The 20,918-nt window shown below is 40.9% G+C and overlaps 1 protein-coding gene across 1 annotated transcript in view; it reads right to left on the reverse strand.

Moving 5' to 3' along the window:
* Nucleotides 1–20,918, reverse strand: part of PLEKHG1 (pleckstrin homology and RhoGEF domain containing G1) — a 223,496-nt gene that overhangs the window by 68,560 nt on the left and 134,018 nt on the right. The window lies entirely within an intron of this gene.

Consider the following 20,918-nt stretch of genomic DNA (forward strand, 5'->3'; position numbering starts at 1 on the left):
TGCTCCGAGATATTTGAGTAAAAGAATAATAAAAAGCAGGGAGGTTTCAGCCTCATTTACCTTCTATAATGGTTTCAGTACCTAAGACATCAGTACAAAATGCCGAGAATGGCCTTCTGGCTAAGCTGTGACACATGACACTGTGCCAGCTCAGTTCCCTCTATTGTTTCACTTCTTCCTCCTGAAAGAAGGAGGGGTAGGAGGTGCCCCCTGGGGAGGAGACGGGACAGCTGGACCTGGAAAGGGGGAGGGTCGGGTAGTTCGTCCCAGAAAGGGAAACTTGGGGGAGGGGGTGGGGGACAGGAGTTCTGTTAAAAACAGCAGTACTGAGTAGAAAGAGCAAACATCGGGGAATATTTGTTTGGTCTTCACCTAAAACTAAAAGCAGAAAATATTTATGAACCGGTAGTTAACAGTAATCTAATGATATAAGCAAGACATTAAGAAACAGGACTAGCATTCATATATTAAAGTCCTTACAGTGACTAGTTGCCCATCTTTTACTACACTTCCGACAACCATTATAAAAATCATTGTCTTTACTTCATATTGATATCAGGAGGAAGAATTTGACGCACATAAATAAATCTAAAAATGTTATAATAATTAAGAAGCTGGGTACAAATATAACACTGAAATGAATCTCTTCCATTACCCTTAGTTATAACAAATAGAAAAGTTCGTCTCTTCCGTAAGAACAGCAAAAAAACCTTAATTTTCTATTGCTTTGTTAAATTGCTTATTTAAAAATTGTGCTTAGGGTTTTCAAATTACATCGACAATGTTCTCATACGCAAAAGCTCTTCTTAAAATAAGAGAGGTGGACACACACCCATGAAGAGGTGCTGCTGTATACTGAAATATCTTTCCATACTTATTTGAAACCTACCATTACTTTTTTCTCTGTACTCTTTAATCCGATCATCATTTCTAGCTACCAAAAAAGGAGGAAAGCATTTCTGGGATAATCTATGTGCTTGCTGAATGTGAATAAATATAAAATATGTTTAAAATCTTCAAAATGGGCAACCAGAGAGTTTTCCAGGCTGCCTGCAGTAAAGCATGGCACCAGAGTCCTAGCGGGCGTTGACAAGATAGGGAAGGAAGTTTATTAACCACTCCCCTGAGCCCTTTTTTCTGACTCTTGTTAAGTTCTCCTCCTCACTGGGTTAACTTTACTTAGCATATACTCCCTTTTTACTCTCCAGGTCCTGAGCCAGGTAAGGAAGCAGACAGATACAATTAGATGTGGCTATAATCCTTCAGGAAGAAAAATGAAGAAAAGGCTGATGAGGTAGCAGAGGGATTATGTCCTGGCAAATCTTTAAGTACTGAAAATAAGAAACCAATTCATCTCGAGACTCCCTGGTGGTCCAGTGGCTAAGACTCCACGCTCCCAATGCAGGGGACCCAGATTCGATCCCTGGTCAGGGAACTAGATCCCACGTGCTGCAACTAAGAGTTCGCAGGCCGCAACTGAAGATCCCACGTGCCATAACTAAGACCTGAGGCAGCCAAATAAATATTAAAAAAAAAAAAAGAAAGAAACTGATTCATCTCAATTATAATCTCCACACTGCTGGTGTAATTTGAAACACGGTAATTATGAAAAATTAAATAAAGCCCAAGGGCTTTTGTATATGGGAAAGAAAATAAAAGATCAGTAAAATAAATTTACATTATTAGATCACCTGAGGTTTAACTCCTCCTCACTGCTATTTACTACTACTACTATTATTACCATTATCATTATTGTTATTACTATTATTATAAGGTTTGGTGATAGGTACTGAGCTCACTACTTTACATGCATTATCTCACTTAATCTTCACAGCAACGCCAGGAGGTGAGTCCCGTTGTTAATCCCATTTTATTGGAAGCTTAGAAATGTTCAATTGCTCCCCAAGGTCACACAGGGTGTGCATGACTTACTTGCATTCAAACCAGGACCAGCTGTCTATAGCTTGGCCGTCCAAACCCTGTACCACTACTCCAAAGGTTTTAGTCCTTAATATCTTCAGACAGTAGAGGTCTGCTGCTGACTTTGGGACGAAATGTGGTTTTTATTAGGTATGAGTTAGGAACCTACCATACCTCACCTGAGGACTCTCAGTTCTAGAGCATCAGACATCTGGAAATAAGGGCCAAATAATGGCCCATTAAAACAGATGCAGTCAGTGTTGCCACATACACATGACCAGTTAGTGTATGCTTGACCTAACGATGAATGGGACAGTAATTAACTATATGACTTATTTAATGAGTTGGAATACTTTCTAGTCTCTTATTGAGACAGGAACTGTGATATAGGTAATTCTCATAGCAATTGGTCTATATACAGTAGGTGCAATTTATGCTAATTTACTTGGGACCCTGAAACATATAAAAGTTTCAACCAGGCCCCCAAGGCAGGGGCTACCTGGACAACATTAAATAGAAAGAGGAAAAAGCTGAAAGACATCATTCGACTTCCATCTACTGGGTCACACACATTGATGATGACCCTCAAGGTCAAGCTATTCTACTTGGAAATTGCAATACAACGAGGCTGGATATATTAAAAGCAAGAACCTACACAGGGACCGATCTCTTTATGGGCAGTTTTTCAACGAGCATGAATGTGATTATCCTCTGGCGGCATTAGGTAATCCATTTCCCTATGGAAATGCATAGGGGAAACGGTTCCGTTCATTGTATCGAAAACAATGAGCAGCCCTAAGGACATATCTTATTGCTTCTCTGGCTATACTGCTGTTGATCTCATTACAGCACAGTCTTAACCAGAAGTTATTTATTGACATAGAAACAGCCGTGGGCTTGGGAACCTCCAGGGGAGTGGGAAGAAGCACTATGCAGAGGGTAAAATAGGGTGCAGGTGGGCCAGCATGACGGGCCACTCCCCAGACACTTGACTTTCTTTAAGAGCACTGGGTCTCTTGAATGGGGTAAATTCAAAGATTTCCTTTTGTTATATTGGAGGCCTGGTTCCAATTCCAAGGCCCACGGAGTAAAATGTGTGATTTCGGGAAAACTATTTTTTCTCCTCTTTTAAATCAAAAGCACAATGTCTATGGGCACCTTATTACTTAGAACTGAAAGAGAGAGAGAGAGGAAGGGAGGGAGGGGGAAGAGAGGGAGAGAGGGAGAGAGGGAGAGAGGGAGAGAGGGAGAGAGGGAGAGAGGGAGAGAGGGAGGGAGGGAGGGAGGGAGGGAGGGAGGGGGAGAGGGAGAGGGAGAGAGGGAGGGAGGGAGGGAGGGAGGGAGGGAGGGAGAGAGAGAGAGAGAGAGAGAGAGAGAGAGAGAGAGAGAGAGAGAGAGAGAGAGAGAGAGAGAGAGAGAGAGAGAGAGATCGACCTCATAGGATGAGGTTTCCATAAATGATTTTTCAAGAGACTGTGTAGGATGAATTTCTACAGCAGTAGTTTTACAGTCTCAACAGAAGGACATGACATGCCTTTTCTTGTAATTGATGAAGTTTCCATCTGCTGCAGATCTGCTTTCCCAGGACAGCAGATTTATCTGAGGACAGAGCATGGCACTAGGGACAGGACAGAGATTCCTCCCGAAGGCCTTGGCTCCAGATGCTGTGTGGTGGGAAATCCACCAGCCGCCTAGGCAGGCAGCCTGGGTCTGAGAGCCGGCCCTTGGGTGGATTACTGGCCTTGCTGAGACTCACTGCTTCAGCTGTTAAGTAGAGATAATACAACTACACACCCGATCAGTATTCTGGGGGTTAAACAACAACGTTCATGTAAGGCGCCCGGCACGGGTGCCCAGCACACGTTGGCTGGTAGCAGCGGCTGCTGTGTGGCCTTCTGCGTCCCAGGTTCCTCCTCGGTAGAACGGGGAGATAGCCAGATTGGAACTTCATTGGGTTCAAAAGCAAGTTAACTCTACCTGCACACTGACAAATTATACTAAAAAGCTCTCCCACCACCCTTCTCTGCCCACGGGTGGTAAGAGTGCCATAGGAAGGGTCAGTCCTTGAGCGGCACTGCAGGGAGGGAGTGTGAAGATCGTTAGGGGAGACACATGCACTCAACGTCCCCATGACACTCGAAAGTCTCCCAGACCCCGGCCCTCTCACCTGCTCTGTCCACCTGGACCAGAAATCCTGCCTCTCCCACCTGTAGCTCTTGTGAAACTGAGTCTCCTCTCCCTCACCGCTGCCTTGGTCTCCTTGCTCATGTCCACTGGGGACTACTGCAAGGACATCCTACCTAATCCCTCTACGGTGGCTCCCACCCCCTCCAGCTTTTCGGAATGATTCCCGGGTGATCCTTCTCGAGCTCAGATGTGATGTTCTGCTTCCTGCATAAAATCCTTCCTGCATAAAACCCACAGCCATGGGTGGTGGCACAGAGGGAGGGCCCTCAACGCTTGCACCCCTGCCTAGGCTCATCTTTTATCACTTTCTTGTTCCCTCTCCATCACCACCCCCAGAACACAGGCACTCGCTTCTTGTAGCTTTGGGAATGTCCCCTGTTCTCTCATGGGTCACTGTCTTTGCATATTCTATTCTTACTGCCAAGACTGGCCCTCCTACTGTCCTAACCTGGCTAACGCCTCCTTCACGATTCTTCCAGGAATCTTTCTCTGATCCTTCCCACCCAGTCTGGGTCAGGTGCTCCCCTGAGCATTTACATTTATAATTCCACGGTAAAGGAAGCCAGACGAATCAACATCCAGTGTTGGTGTTCTAAAAAAATTTTTGTAGCTCCTTCTCTCTCACAAAACTGATGTCGACAATGACCAGGAGTTCTGTTGTAGCTCTCCCAGCACTGAATGTTTGCAGAGTGAATTCCTGTGAACTTGATCCATCTGCTAAGTGGGAGAAGCAGAGCCTGGAAGGCAAGGGTTAACAGAGTCCCTGGCAGATCTCTCAAGCTCTCTAAGTGGCAAAAAAGTTGTATTGAATCGTAACCCAACCCAGTGTTCCTCTTTTGCTCCCTCCCCTCCCCTCCCCTCGGTCTCACGGACAGCCTTTAAACAACACAGCCTCTCAAAGATGACAAAAGTTCCTAAACTCTGCGTTCCTTTTTAACTCTCTTCCCACCCACCTAACTCCCGCCTTTGCACAAGAAAAGAAACGCTTCCCCAATCAAAAGTAGATTAACTCTCACCCTTTTCTCTACATGCATTTGCATTGGGAACACCATATACAAGGCCATAAACAGTCCCCGGGGTTGAGTGATTTCTCCACTGCCTTAGGGAAAACGGGACAGAAGAGCACTCTTCAGCCATTCCGTGTTGACTGTTGTCTGCTGCAGTGGCGGGAGTGGCCGTCTTCTCCTGACTCATCTCCCACTTAAAGGTTAACAACTTAACTTTAAGCCCCATTATAAAACTGAAGGGACACTTGTAACGTTTCTTGTTGGTCCAAAGAGGAAAAAAGGCTTGTTTCAGAAGAAAAAATATATATATTTTTGTATATGTATAGCTGATTCACTTTGTTATACAGCAGAAACTAACACACCATTGTAAAGCAATTACACTCCAATAAAGATGTTTAAAAAAAAACCCAAAATATTTTAAAGTGCAGTTTAAAGGAATGGCTCACCCTGCCTCCTCCAAGCATGTCTGCACGCCCGCCCTCAAGTCCTTTAAGCGGCATTCAGAGAAAACAGGAATAATTTTGCCTCAATGTGATTTTGCCATTTGAAACCAGAGACTTAGGCTGCAGCTTCTCTCTGGTTTTTATGTGACCTATTTTGCGGTGTGTGCGTGTGTGTGTGTGTGTGTGTGTGTGTGTGTGTGCGCACGCGCGTGCGTGTGTGTGTCAATGATTCAAGCACAAGAATCATTAGGGACTCTTTTATATTAGTTTAACAAAACATAAACATTCAGAACAAGCATTCCATTTTGCTTCGGGTTGGACAGATGCTTGTAATTTCTCATCATGCCCTTATTATTTTCATACCACCCCCTTCTTACAGAGTAAGGATGAGTCTCACTTTTTATAAAGGGTCACCTCGCTTTTGTTAAGGGATGAGTTATTGTATAAGAATTTTCTCTAAGTATTAAAAGTTAATTATAATTAATGAAATTCTGACACATGCTACAACATGGATGAACCTTGGAAACATTATGCTAAGTGAAAGAAGCCAGACACAGAAGGACAACTATTGTTTGATTCTAGCAAATTCACAGACAGAAAGTAGACTGGAGATTGCCAGGGACTGGGGAAGGGAGCATGGGGAGTTATTGTTTAATGGGTACAGAGTTTCTGTTTGGGATGGTAAAGAACGTTCTAGAAATGGATAGTGGTGATGGTTGCACAACACTGTGTATGTGCTGATTGCCACTGAATTGTACACTTGAAAATGGCAAATTTTATGTTATGTATATTTTACAACAGTGAAAAACATTTAAAAAGTCAAAACAGAAACAGACTCACAGACATAGAAACAAGTTTATAGTTACCAAAGGAGAAAGCAGGAGCTGGGGGGAGGGATAAATTAGGAGGTTGGGATTAACATATACACACTATTATATATAAAATAAACAACAAGGTTCTACTATACAGCACGGGGAACTATATTCAACGTCTTGTAACAGCCTATAATGGAAAAGAATCTGAAAAAGAATATATCTATATCTGAATCACTTTGCTGTCCATCTAAAACTGAACACAATATTGTAAACCAACTATACTTCAATAAAAAGTCAGTTATCATAATTAAAAAATCACTTTGTATATGAAGACCAGGCATCAGGCAACATATTTTAGATGTACACTAAACATAATAAAAAATGTTCTGGTTAGTCAGGCTCATCAGTAAGGACTCAGGTTATGCTCTGGGGCATAATTCACAAGTGAAATTCACCAGGGTGAGAAGGTGCCTTTGCATCCACTCTAAATAGCTTTACCTTAATTCATTTTCTTTTTTTTTTTTACATCTTTATTGGAGTATAATAGCTTTACAATGGTGTGTTAGTTTCTGCTTTATAACAAAGTGAATCAGTTATACATATACATGTGTTCCCATATCTCTTCCCTCTTGCGTCTCCCTCCCTCCCACCCTCCCTATCCCACCCCTCTAGGTGGTCACAAAGCACCGAGCTGATCTCCCTGTGCTATGCGGGCTGCTTCCCCTTAATTCATTTTCTAAGGAGTTCTTCCTCTGGTTCCTTAGTGTCATCGCATCCACTTCCTCCCGCTCCCTCCCTCCCCTTGCTGTGGGCTAGGAAACCAAATAATTAAACTTATTTTATTAATTAATTTATTTTTTGGCCATGCGGCGTGGCTTGCGGGATCTTAGTTCCCCCACCAGGGATTGAACTGGGCCCTCAGCACTGAAAGCTCGGAGTCCTAACCACTGGATGGATCACCAGGGAATTCCCTAATTAAGCTTATTTTAAACATGTAGAGTAAATAGGCTCTTCGTGAGAGCCTGGGGCCTCTCTTTGGGTAAAGACACAGGATTTACTGTTTGGCATCTGAAATATCTAGTTTGGCTGCTCAAAGGGCTCACTTATTTCCTAGTTGCATTCTTGAGAGCTGAGATTGGAGGGGATGAGATCTCGAGTCATCTTTAGATTCTGGCTTCTTGAATTAGACTCATTTACAGAGGGTGAAGCTGAGGTTAGCCTGGCTGGTTGTCCATGGCACACAGCTGACTGTCAGCGTGGGACTGGAGCCCAGACCAGTGCTCTGCCCGTTAAATCAATCTCAGTTTAGCTCAGCTCAAGTCAAAATTCTGGAAATAATTTCATTCCGCCATTGCATCCCTGGCAGCCCTGTACGATATTAGAAATAAATTCCAACTACATGTAAGTATATCAGATAAACTAACAAAATCAAAACAATATATATCCTTCTTAAACTGCAAAGTTAAAATAATTTTCTGAAATAATACCTTAACATAGATTAGCAAGAACAATATGATGATACTTTCAAATGTACCAGAAGTTACTGGCCTTTCCAAATAATACTAAGTATATTAATAATAATGATCATATTAATTGAGTGCTTACTATATGCCTAGCACGGTGCTAGCATTTTGCATGGATAGTCTTATCTTCACAACAATCCTCTTATTCCCATTTTACAGGTAAAAACACTGAAACTTAGAAAAGTTTAGTAGCTTATCCAAGATCCAAAGAAAAATGGCAGAGTCAGGATTTGGATTCAGTTCTTGCAGATTCTAGCTTTTCTTCATTTTCACCATTTCATCACAGGGGATGGGGTGGGTGGGGTAATTCGTGCTGCCTTTAAATGTCTACTGTTTGCTTTATAACAAAGGGGAAAAAAATCCCTTTAGGACAGCGGACCTCAATGTTGATTGCTTGTTGGAATATGGAGCGCTTTAAGAAAAAGTGATGTCACCCTGGGAGATTCAGATTTCATTAGTCCAGGCTACACCTGAGGGGCAGGAGTTGTAAAAACTCCCCAGGTGATACTGGAGTGCAGCCTCTGCTTTAGAAAAATCCTGTTTTTAGCTGCTCTTCCTAACCAGATTTCTTAGGTGACAGCTTTTAATTGCTCAAATAATAACCCTTCGATCCTGTCTGTGAGAGCTTATTATCCTTGATATGAATCTAGCTGATGTCCAGTTAATTGTGTGCTCTCATACGGGATCTTTATGTTGCTTTACTTTGTCTTAGCCTCAAAGTAGGAATTTTATTGTAGTGGATTTTCTTGCCAAAAGTAATACCTAGAACATTCTAGATAATTTTGAATATGAAGTAAATTTATACAATGTATCAGTAACCTTCTTTACCTTCTTCCTTTCAAATAGGACCTGGAACTTTAGAGCCAGCTCCTACTTCAGAACAGGAGTTGGCAAGAAGGGGTCCTAGAGTATCAATTTATCTGTTAATTATTACAAATGGGCTAGCCCAGACTCTCTGATCTTGCAGGAGACAATTTCTCATCCTCAAAAAGCTACCTATATATATGCTAGGGGAAAAAAGGTAAGGCCACGGTTTAGACATGCCCCAAGAAGTTGCTCAGGAAGTGACCCTAATTGTCCCCACTTCCCTTCTACACCACTGCTCTGGTTTTGTCTAAACTACGTGGTGGTTGGATATAGAAGTGACAAGCTCTGTCCTTCACACGTATCCATGTCAATTTCATTCTTGTCAATGGCTGAGATGTAGAAAACTGGGCAGTAAATGTAATGTGTTTCCAGAACATTTCATTAACAAGTATGTATGAGAACCCTCCTTAATTGGTACCTAAGGGAAACTCAATAAATGCTTCTTGTATTTTTCTAGTTGTTTCTAACTGAAATGGATACAGTCCCGGCACTGCCAATACTTAGCTGCAGGGTCTGGACTTGAACAGTTTTTAGCTGTTGAGAGTTTCCGCTGTGCCAGGTCCGTGCAAAGCGTTTTACAGGCATTACCTTGTTCATCCTCACAACATCCTATGAGGTACGCAATACCTTTCATTTTAAGAAGAAGAAACTGAAGATTACAGAAGTTAAATAATTGTTCAAGATTACAGGTAGTAGGTGACAGAACTGAGATTTGCATCCAGTTGGAGAAATCACTTGGTTCTCTGGATCTCCATTTCCTCACCTATAAAGATGATTGGATAGAACTTGATAGTTCATTCAGCAAATATTGACTGATGGCCTATTAAGTGTCAAAGGCAGTGCTGATTGCCAGGAATAGAAAACTTACCAACACACCTTACCCTTTCAGAATCTACGGTCAGCTAGACTTCCCTGAGTTATTTTCCAGTTGTAAAACTTTGTGTGATTCTATTGAATCAAAAATTCTGCGCTATTTGAAGCAATCTAAGCATCCAACAGATGACTGGAGAAACAAAATGTGATATATACATACGACGGAATATTATTCAACCTTAAGAAGGAAGAAAATTCTGACATGTGCTATGACATGGATGAACCTTGAAGACATTATGCTGAGTGAAACAGTCACAAAAGAACAAGTACTGTATGATTCCACTTATGTGAGGTATCAAAAGTAGTCAGATTCATAGAAGCAGAGAGTAAAATGGTGTTTATCAGCAGCTGGAAGGAGGGAGGGGAGAATGGGGAGTTACTGGTTAACAGGTACAGAGTTTCAGTTTCGCAAGATGAAAAGAATTCTAGGGATTGCTTGCACAACACTGTGAATGTACTTAATGCCTCTAAACTGTACATTTAAAAATGGTTAAGTCAGTAAATTTTATGTTATGTGTATTCTACCACAATTTTTTTTTTTTTTTTTTTTGCGGTACACGGGCCTCTCACCATTGTGGCCTCTCCCGTTGCGGAGCACAGGCTCCGGACGCGCAGGCTCAGCGGCCATGGCTCACGGGCCCCACCGCTCCGCGGCATGTGGGATCTTCCCGGACCGGGGCACGAACCCGCGTCCCCTGCATCGACAGGTGGACTCTCAACCACTGCGCCACCAGGGAAGCCCTACCACAATTTTTAAAAATGAAAAAAGGATTGCCTGAGGCTGAGGAAAGAAGAGTTAGTGTTTAATGGGTGTGCAGTTTCAATTTGGGGTGACAGAAAATTTCTGGAGATGGAAGGTGGTGATGGTTATATAGTTCAATGTACAACAGTGTCAATGTACTTAACGTCATTGAATTGTACACTTAAAATGGTTAAAATAATAAATGTCATGTATATTTTACCAGTTTTCAAAAGATATAAAACATTCCACGTGAGCTGCTGTATTGAACAGTGCTATCCCCCTTAAGTGGCAGAGTAGTCTTGGTGGGCAGAGGAGAAACTGAAAACATGAATGATCAGAAAACAGGTTACTAAACTATGGAGGCTGACAAGTCCCACATCAGCCCAATCTACCTCTTCCTTTTCTAGGTGTTACAGAGCAGGGTTGCTTCCACACCAACTTGCTCTAGGCTTGTCAAATGACCTGGGTAGATTCTTTGATGTGATTAGTTTCACAAGGTGTAAGCAACATGTTTTCTTTGGAAGAAACTTCCAACCGTGGGAAACTACTCCCAGCTGAAGGTTGGTTTGTTTTGAACACAATTTCCTGAATTCCATATTTTCTATCCACTCAGTATAACTGAATATTCAAGATGGCACACACCCAAAAGGCAGCATAATTCTACCCCAACTGAACATGACCTGTTTTAGCAAATCTTCAATAGAATTATGCCTACAGGCAGTCTGAAATATATTAGCAGTTCTTTAGCACACCAGTAACAATAGCTACTCGATCATCTGAGTTAACTGAAGTTTTTGAAATGACTTTTCATCAAAAATCAAAATGTTACCTTAAAAAAAAAGCTTAATAGAATGGGAAGGGACTTTTTAGTTGCAGGTATTTTTCTTAATGCTTGATCTCGCAAAAGAAATCAATGTACTCAGTTATGTCTGTAAGTCGGTCTGTCCTTTGCTTTAATACATTGTCTAACTATGAATCTGCAAGTGCAGGTGGAAAATATTCTAATTTTATCATCAGAAATACACTAATATTTACCCCTTACATCTCCTTGGTGTAATGAGTTTCATAGACAGCAAGAGCTATAGTTTGTGTAAGAGTATTTGACCAAATTGTGAAAATCCTTTCAGCGAAAGAAAAATTTTTGACAACTCCACTTTCAAGTAATCATATCTGTTGGTCCCAGATTAGGGCAAAAGAAATCTATGTTTTAGTTTTCAGAAATGTAAAGAAAGTCTCAAATTGCTGGGAGAGCTTGAAATTCTTTTAAACCATTTTTTTCTTACAGGGAGGAAATAAAAAGTGCTTTAGGAATATCTGTCAATGTCTTTATTAATCCTACTTAACAAAAATGGAAGATCATGTTTTTTGCAACAGGTATAGTGTTCTTTAATCTTCTGGTCTGAGCAAAGGGGATGGGGGAGGGGTGAGACCTATTTGTAACAAGTCATAATACTCCAGAGAATAAGTACAGTCAATTCTGCTTTAACATTTGCTTTGAAAACATGAATGTGTTCCCACATGATTAATATACTAGGGAGTAACTTGAACTTAAATTTCCGAATTTTGCTTAGGCAGGATTGCATCCACGATAAACACTAGGTGAGCACAGAAAAGTACAGCCACTTCCAAAGAGCAGCAGAGGAATACAAATACAAATACACACACACACACACACACACACACACACACACACCTCAAATACATACCAGCTACCTCAGTCCACCTCAGTCCACCTTGTGTGCCTCAAAGCCGCACCCATCCACGGCACGTGTATCAATTTCGCATCGATGTTAGGTAAACCTGCTCCATAATAACTCACACTGCAACCCTGCACATGGCTTCTGCTCTCTTCAGTTTTTCTCTCCTTCCTCTTAGCCTACCTGATATTTTTCCTTCTCTGTTCTTTTTCCTCTTTATTGTTCTTTTTTTCTCACTCTTTTTCTCTCACTCCTCTTTGTTCTCTTCCTCTCACAGAGGGTGGCAGCTGTGGGAATCAGTTGGCTCCCACAAGAAATTTCAGGGTTTTCTTTCGAGGTAAAGTATCATATTTACTATAGAAGGTATATATTTCTTAACCATTTAATGTGTATAAAACTGTCTCCATTTTTGTTAGATTCCTATCTTTCTTTCTTTGTGTCACTGATGATGTTTTTGAGTATTGTGCTTGAACTCATTTTTCCATTTCTCCCTCATATGATTTTGCATAGTGAGTAATTTTTAGGAGCACATAGGTCATATGTTGAATTATAGCAGAATTGGTTGTAGGCACTTTGAAATTCATATAGCTCTTTACCTCTATCATCTGTACTCTGTCTCTCTTGGGTCTTAGACATATGATATGGAAGCTAAAAACAATCTGCAACTATAATCTCTTTTCAGATCACGAACTCTTGCAACCTGGTAAAAATGTCCTACAAAGCCTGGACATCTTTGGACTGACCTCGCCCCAAGCTTCAAGAAGCAAGTCACAAAAAATAAAGAAGTTTAAAAAATAAAGAAGCAAGTCACAAGTCAGGATTGTCAGGAATGCAAAGGTGACTTTTCCATTACCTGAGGTTTAGTATTTCTTAAGGAGACAATGAGGAACATCACTAAATTCATAATTATTATACCAACTGGTGTTCATTATGCTATTGCTACAGAGTTCTTAGTAATTTGAAAAGAGTACTCCAGGTAAAGGTTAACAATATAAATAGACTACTATTTATCAATGGTAAATTTACTTTCTCCAAGTTCACCTCTGGAAAGATGCAAGTTGACTTCAACTTCTTATAGAAAACCATCCACAATGATGTCAGTTGATTTAGGGGGTACGAGGCCCAAGAATGTATTAAAACACTTTCAACAATTAGGTTTTTCATTGCTTACTTTTTCTTCAAGTGTCCATAATTCTCACTTTGGCTTCTCAGAATAGCTACAGAAATGAGTCTAAGAGAAGGGCAGGGCAGTGAAAAGGAGGGCATTCAATTTTCTTATAAATTTTATCAGTGTGGCAATAAACTTGCAGCTTCCTATTAAGGGTTTGATGGCATTAGTCCATTATCCTCATTGACTCCAGTCTACTCAAGAGGTTTCCAGAACACTAGCAAGAGAAGTACCATCCCTGCCTTTGAACTATGCTAGACCCAAAAGGCCTCTTTTTAAACTGAAGTACTACCTCTTATGTTCAATAATTTCAAAGAGCCCTGTTGACAGGTCGTATGGATAGGAAAAACTACAAAAATAAAAGAGGAGAGGGCATTAGGAATCATGGGAGAAAAAGAGGGTGGTGGTGATGGAGACATGAAAGAGGGGAGGAACAAGAGAAGATACATTGGTCTGAATCTGTTCCAGGTCCTAAATGAAGAATTCCACTTCAAACATTCTATAGGGTTATTTAGTAGAGAGAGTAACTATAATCTTGGCAGTAAGCATTATCAAAATCTTTCCTGCTTTCTTCTTCATGTATTTTTTTTAAATTTATTTATTTACTTTTGGCTGTGTTGGGTCTTCATTGCTGTGCGTGGGCTTTTCTCTAGTTGCAGTGAGCGGGGGCTACTCTTCATTGCGGTGCGCAGGCTTCTCATTGCGGCGACTTCTCTTGTTGCAGAACACAGACTCTCGGCACGTGGGCTTCAGTAGTTGTGGCTCGTGGGCTGAGCAGTTGTGGCGCACAGGCTTAGTTGCTCCGCAGCATGTAGGATCTTCCCGGACCAGGGCTTGAACCCGTGTCCCCTGCATTGGCAGGCGGATTCTTAACCACTGCACCACCAGGGAAGTCCCTTCTTCATGTATTTTTATTTTTACTTTTAGGGATGGTGGGACACACGGTGTAGGTTTTACAATGAGTATGTTTCAGATATATGTAATGCATGGTGTACACTGGCAATTGCTCACAAAAATGTTTCCTACTTTTTCTGGGCACACAGCTAGACTATATCTCCAAACTTAGAGTTTGATGTGGAATGAGAGACAGGGTGAGCCATTTCTATGCTTGTCCCAGAACCCCCCACCCCTTCCCCAATGCATGTCTCCATGTCCTCTTGTCCTTCTAGCCGAGATGGCACAGACCCCAGCACAACCTCTGGAGCCACGTGCTGAAGAGGACAGAGCCTCATCAGCTTGGTTCCTGAATGACGGCATGGAGAAGCACAACTCCCATGAACCTGAGCACACACATACGTGACTATAAAAGGAGAAACTTCTGTTGTATTAAGTCACTAAATTTGGGGCCTATTTGTTACTGTGGCTTAGCCTACTCTTATACATTATGCCTTCCAAATTTTTGGAACAGTGGTTCTCAACCAAGGGACTTTTGTCCCTCGGGGGCTATTTGGCAATGTCTAGAGGCAATTTTGGTTGTCATGAGTGGGGATGGTGGTGGTTCTATTGGCATCTAGTGGGTAGAGGCCAGGTTTGCTGCTAAACATCCTACAATGCACATGACTATCCCCTACAGCCAACATCTATCTAGCCCCAAATGTCTATTGTCCTGCTGTTGCAACACCCTGCCCTAGAGAGCTTAAGAAGAAGATCAAAATCTCTGAGCCCTCGCTAGGCAATAAGAGGAGATTTACAATAACAGTGTAGGAGTAAGAGAGGGGCTTTAGAGTGAAACTTGGGTTCCAGCTCCAGTTCTACCACTAACTATTTACAGACCTTGGACAAGTTCCTTTACTCTTTGTACATGCAATATTCTTGCGCTAAAAATAAGAAATGATAGTACCCACAAGATGGGGCTGTGGCCGAGGCTTTCAGTGCTTAATGCAGTGCCTGAAATACGGTAAGTACTCAAATATTAGCTGCTGTTAATGTTGTTTTTTGGTGTTTTTGTTATTAAGGCACATATCTAGAAAATTTAGAAGTGGTAGCTACGAAGTATGTTTACAGCTGTTCGGATTCATTGAGGGGGCAGGTGTGGTCACAGAGCTTAAGGTTTCACGTCGGTGATACTCACTGTCTACCGCGCTCCCAGAAGAATCTGACCCATATCGTTATTTTGACTAATTTCCCTAAGTTTTGACTCAAGATCTAGCCGGAACGATTTGGAGGAAATAAACTGACATCATCATTAAGTGCACGCGAACTCGTGTGAACAGCCCACAGCTACTTTTGCACAGCAGCTCTGCAGACCTCAGCTCACTTTGCTTGTACTAAGTGCTGTCCACCTTGGCCTATTTTCGGTGTTCATTAGCAATTAATCATAAGGTATGATCAGAACATTCTAAATGGACAAAAGACTTAAAAGGCCAGGTCCCTGCCCTCCCTCCCATATTAGGCTGCAACCAGTAGAAGAGATGAACTCTCAAAATCACTATGTTCTCACCTTCTAAGTTTCTGTCGTTGTTAAGGTGACAAGAAATGAGAGTGGGGTGGGGTGGGGTAGGGTAGGGAAGGAGGGGGGCGAAACAACAACGAAGAGGCATGGAAACAGTCGAAGCGAAGTTTGGGGGCCCCATGTAGAGCGGTTAGATGTGCTGTTTGAGGAATAGCTTCTACATAAGCATGACACTACTTAACAGGTTTGCTTCCAAATTACCATAGATCTTAAATGGTTTTAGGAAAGATCTCATTCACCCACCGTGATAAAAGTCCTTGGAAGGAAAAATAGACCCATTCAAACAAAAATGCTCAAATGCCATGTAAAAGAAAAAGTACATTATATTATACCAAGTACTACAGCATAAATTCTTTGTTAAACCCACCCACATAATAAGCCTTCATTAAAAACAATCCCTGACAAGTCCTACACTCTAGCGTTGAACACATACTTCCCTCAATATTCAAAAAATCTTAGTCTAAATGAAACTCATAAAAAGTGCCAGTTTAATAACTGTTATTTCAACTGGAGGGAAAGTAGTGAGTGAGGACATCTGCAAATAGAAAGACAATAAAATCTATGACAGTTCATCACATCTCAACAGCCTTTTCCCTTGGTTCAAAACCTTTCTCCTCTTGTCAAGTACGCTAAGCAGTTATGGCTGGTCCAGGGAATGCCCACGTAAAGCCATCCTTTCACAGCCAAGGGAAAAGAGTAGCAGAGACATACACTGACGTTTCCACACCAAAACATCTTATCTCTCCAACAGAATCCAGGAAGCCAGGCTTCAAGAGAAACCATCTCCAAGCTTGACAGTGTTGTCCTTGAGGGGTGGCATAGGACAAAAGCCCACTCAGATTCCATTTTATCCAAGTCTTAGTCACCTCACCAGCCTAAGACCTAAGTCTCCAGGCAGAGTCAAGGGTGGAGTCACTGCACAAATGCCCTGGGCGTGATCACTGGGTTCCTTCATTCACTCTGCACAGATCTGGGAGAGGCTCGCTTCCCAAGTGTGAGAGTTCTCCTTCCACTAACGGATACCTCCGGTGCTAAGGGCAGCCTCTTTAAGCTATGGCAACAGGCAGAATAGCCTTCAATGTGCTTCATATCACTAATTGTGTGGAAAGCATCCTTCTCTCATCCACCTACCCTGCCACTGTCTGTACTATCACACGATAAACAAAGAGTCCGTGTTGACCAATAAATACAAGAGCTGGGGGTTGGAGATCAACAGTATAATCCTTGTGTAGCAAGAGCTTTTGAACAATGCTGAATGCTTTCAACAAGGATTGCTTAAGGCTTTGGCTCTTTAAATTTTACACAGTAAAGCTATAATAATCACTTCTTAACTTTTTAACACACTGTAAGGATAAAGGTGCTCGGAAAAGGATTTTAGATTTCTGGAATATGATAGAAAAAAAAACCTCACATGTTACTTTTAATATTCTACCCACTTTTTCCTCACTAAATACACGTCCTCAGCATCCCAAAAGATGATTTAATTTAGTATTTCTTCTACTTCAAAGATGCCATTTTGTAGTAGGGATGTAACTTCTAATTACACAGTATTACATAATGCTATGAATTATTTAAAAACTTTCCTAAAAAGGTTAAAACAGGCCATGAACTATATCTGGGGCCAAGTTTATGAGACTGTCAAAGGCTCTTTTATAGATCATTTAGAAAGATTAAAGAAACCCCCTCTACGCATGAGAGTCTCTGCTCAGTCAATCTAACGTCCCATTAAACATGAAAGAAACCCTTATTTCCTATGAATTTCTCCCTCTCCACAAATTGTATCATTGGCGATTTTACTTTTAACTTTTAAAACTTGCTTTCATACTTATTATCTCATTTTACCTGTGAATGCTATTAGGAGCCATATATAGAAATGGAAATAACAGCTCTATTGTTTCTTTCAGTATGGGTGATAGTCAAGACCTCACCTCTCTCTCTCTCTCAAGTGTCAAGTGTACAAAAGCAAATCACTAGGATGTCAGGCAAAGGAGCAGAGGATGGAGTAGCCATGGGGAGGGGATGGGGGGGACAGAGAAAAGGGTCTGGGGAGGATGCAAGGGATGAAGACCAATAACAATAAGAACAATAACATTTCTCAGTTAAATTTTCAGAAAGCATTAGGAATTCATTTTTGAATTCCTAAACGGCATGGGGAAGAAAAAAACCCCAATATATTTGGGGTTATTTCAATACAATGTCTCTATGTAGGGAAAGAGAGACATACATCCTCCTTTGCCTTGTAACTAACATCTGGGAATCCTATTGCCCAGATAAGGTCAGCAGGATCTCTTCTCAGAAATAAGCTACTCTGATACTATTTGGTACCATGTTGAGCTATCAAAGCACACAGTATTAACATCTTCTAAATCAGTGTATATATCAATGACCTTTCATAAAGATGTTTCTTTTTATAAATTCTAAGAACTAAACCTAAACCTGAGTGGTGAGGATTATGTATGGATAGGATATACTACAGATAAAATGTACCGCTTACAGGAAAATTCATTAAACCGAGACTGATTATTGAAGGATATTAGTTAGTGGGAAGTCAATAAAGTAGAGAGTGTGGACAGTCCGAAACTGTGCTACTGCATAAGTGAAAAATGACTTCCCAGTTATCTCTATAAATGATTAGATGTTTTTTTTCCAGAAATAATTCTTGCTTAGAAAGTCAACGAACAAACTCTGTCTCTTTGTGTCGTGAGAGATTATGGTAGGTTGTTACTAAGTAGCCCTTTTCCCAACCGAAAATTCTGCATTTGAAAAATTAAGGATGTTAGAGAACTCAGCTAAAGAATTATAAAAACAGGTTAGAAATGGATCAAGAAAAATGGATTTTGAAAGGAGTTGACGCTTTGTATTTTAAAAGAATACCCCTCATAACAGTCTTTATTGGGTAAGGTTGCTGCAAGCTAGAAAATAATTGGTTACTCTCCAAAAAGGAAAGAACTAGATAAAACAAAATTTTATCAAGATAAAGATAAGATAAAACAAGAATTTTATCTAGTTCTTTCCATAAAGGAAAGAACTAGGTAAAACAAAGTTTCACAATTTTGTGAAAATTGTGATCTTGAGAAACAGAGGTGGTCACACACAGAAGTGTGTCACGAAGAGGCTGCAGTGACCAATCCTGATCTGAAGAGACTCTGCACTTTCCTAGGTGGGGAGGGGATGTGACTCGAAGCATCCCGGTGACTTTGGAGCAAAGTAGCATCTACTTCTTCCTACCCGGTGCCTCCTTCTATATTTGGGACATTTCTCCCAACCACCCTCCTTCCAACAACCTTCTTCATCTCTCCTCTCCCTCTTACGTGTCACCTCAGATTTTCCGTGGGTTCCTCAGAAATAATCCAATTGCCTTCAAAATAATCATGTTGGAATCACCCATTTTAAATTACTTTTTCCTAATTAAATTTCTGCTGTAGTGAATTACTAATCTGTTTATTTTTGTGAAAGACTTCAGGTAAGACAGCTAGAACTGAGAGTGGTTTGTTCACTCTCAACCAGCAAATTCAGAAGAGGCCCGTGATGATGATAGTTTCCACTTATTAATCGCTTACCACGTTGCAGGCGCTGTCGTGTGAGCTTTTTATGTATTATCAAGTTGAATTCTCATAATAACAACCCTATAAGGCAGGTATTATTAGTCTCATTTTACAGTTGATGAAATGCAGGCACAAATTCATAGTCTAATACAGGGCTTGGCGAACCATGGCCCTTGGGTCCAGCCCAGCCCTAAAGTTTTCCTGGAACTTACACGCCCCTTCATTGACATAGTGTCTGGGGCTGCTGCTGCGCTACAGTGGCAGGACTGAGCAGTTAGGACTGACAGCTTAGGGCCCAGAAAGCCTAAAATATTTACTATCTGGCCCTTTATAGAAAAAGTCCACTAACCCCTAGTGTAAAACATGGCTAATGCACTGATAAAGGAAAAAAGACAAGAACGTTTGGGGAGCTTGGAATAAAACTTCTGCTGAAACTTTCTTAGAAAAAAAAAATCTGTCTTGATCTGTATTCTTTCATACACATCTTACCTTATTTCTTCTCACCTAAGGTTTGTCAATCAGCCTCAGAAAAAAGAGTGTTCACAGAATCCCAGCTTAGTCACTGAAGGTTTCTCTGTCAGTACGGTGAGTTTTGATGAAGTGGTAAAGTTTCCAAGAAAGAAAGAAAAAAGGACAGACCAAAGAAAGCTTTGACAACCATAAATTTTCCGAGAGGTTCCAAAATTTTGGGCCGTTCACAGGTATTTCTTCTCAAGTACAAATGACATCATTGATGAAATTAAAGAAACAACTGGCCTGGTTTATTCTACATTTGGTATCACATATTGTTTTGGTTGAGCATCAATTGATTTTTCTATTTTTACTGGGAAGTTATGTCATAACTATTTTTAGTAGACAGTGTCTGGTTCGATCATTTGTGGAACTCAACACACAATTGTGCCTTAGAATTTGTTTTTCCCCTAAAGCTATAAGAATGTATGTATTTGGTGGAGAATGTCCTCATCAGCAAATATTCCACCACTTTATTCTGAAACACATTTTAGATTAAAAGTTTTAAAAACAGGAAGAAGGCACTAACGGATGAAAGAATCTGGGATAGTACTAGGCAGCAAAGGGAGGGTAGCTTTATAATAATATCAATTTGCCTTTGAACTATTAATACTAATATTTTAAATCATTAATTGAGAATGAATTAATATCTGAGTGGCTCTGGTAATTCTTACTTTATCCTTGAAAACAACTCTAAATCAAAGTCAAATTAATAATTGAATAAATCAACTATACTCCCACATAAAATAAAAACTTAAGAAAGGATACAGAGAAAACAACAACAAATTAATAATTGAATTTCCAGAGTCTGCGATCTGGTACCTGAGCTGAGTTCAATTTGCAGGGAGTCAAAGAATTTATGCAAACTTGCTTACCATAAAAGAAAAGTAAATGCCTAAGAACAAGCCCAGGGTTTTTCTCTATCTTTCACCACCTTCCCTCAGATACCAACCAATACAGAAAACAGCATCAAACGGTAATTCCCAGGCTTGTCTGCATAGAAGAATCACCTGGGATCTTCCATAATTTCCTCCTACCCGCAGACCACACCCCAGGCCCAGGAAATCGGTCTCTGGAGGTGAGACACAGGCATCTATAGATTTGGAAGCTCCACACACCAGGAGACAATTGTGATTAAGGCGAAGATAGCCTGACGGGCTCAGTCAGTA

This window comes from Leucopleurus acutus, assembly GCF_964270905.1.
Source record: "Leucopleurus acutus genome assembly, chromosome: 15".
Lineage (NCBI taxonomy): Eukaryota > Metazoa > Chordata > Mammalia > Artiodactyla > Delphinidae > Leucopleurus > Leucopleurus acutus.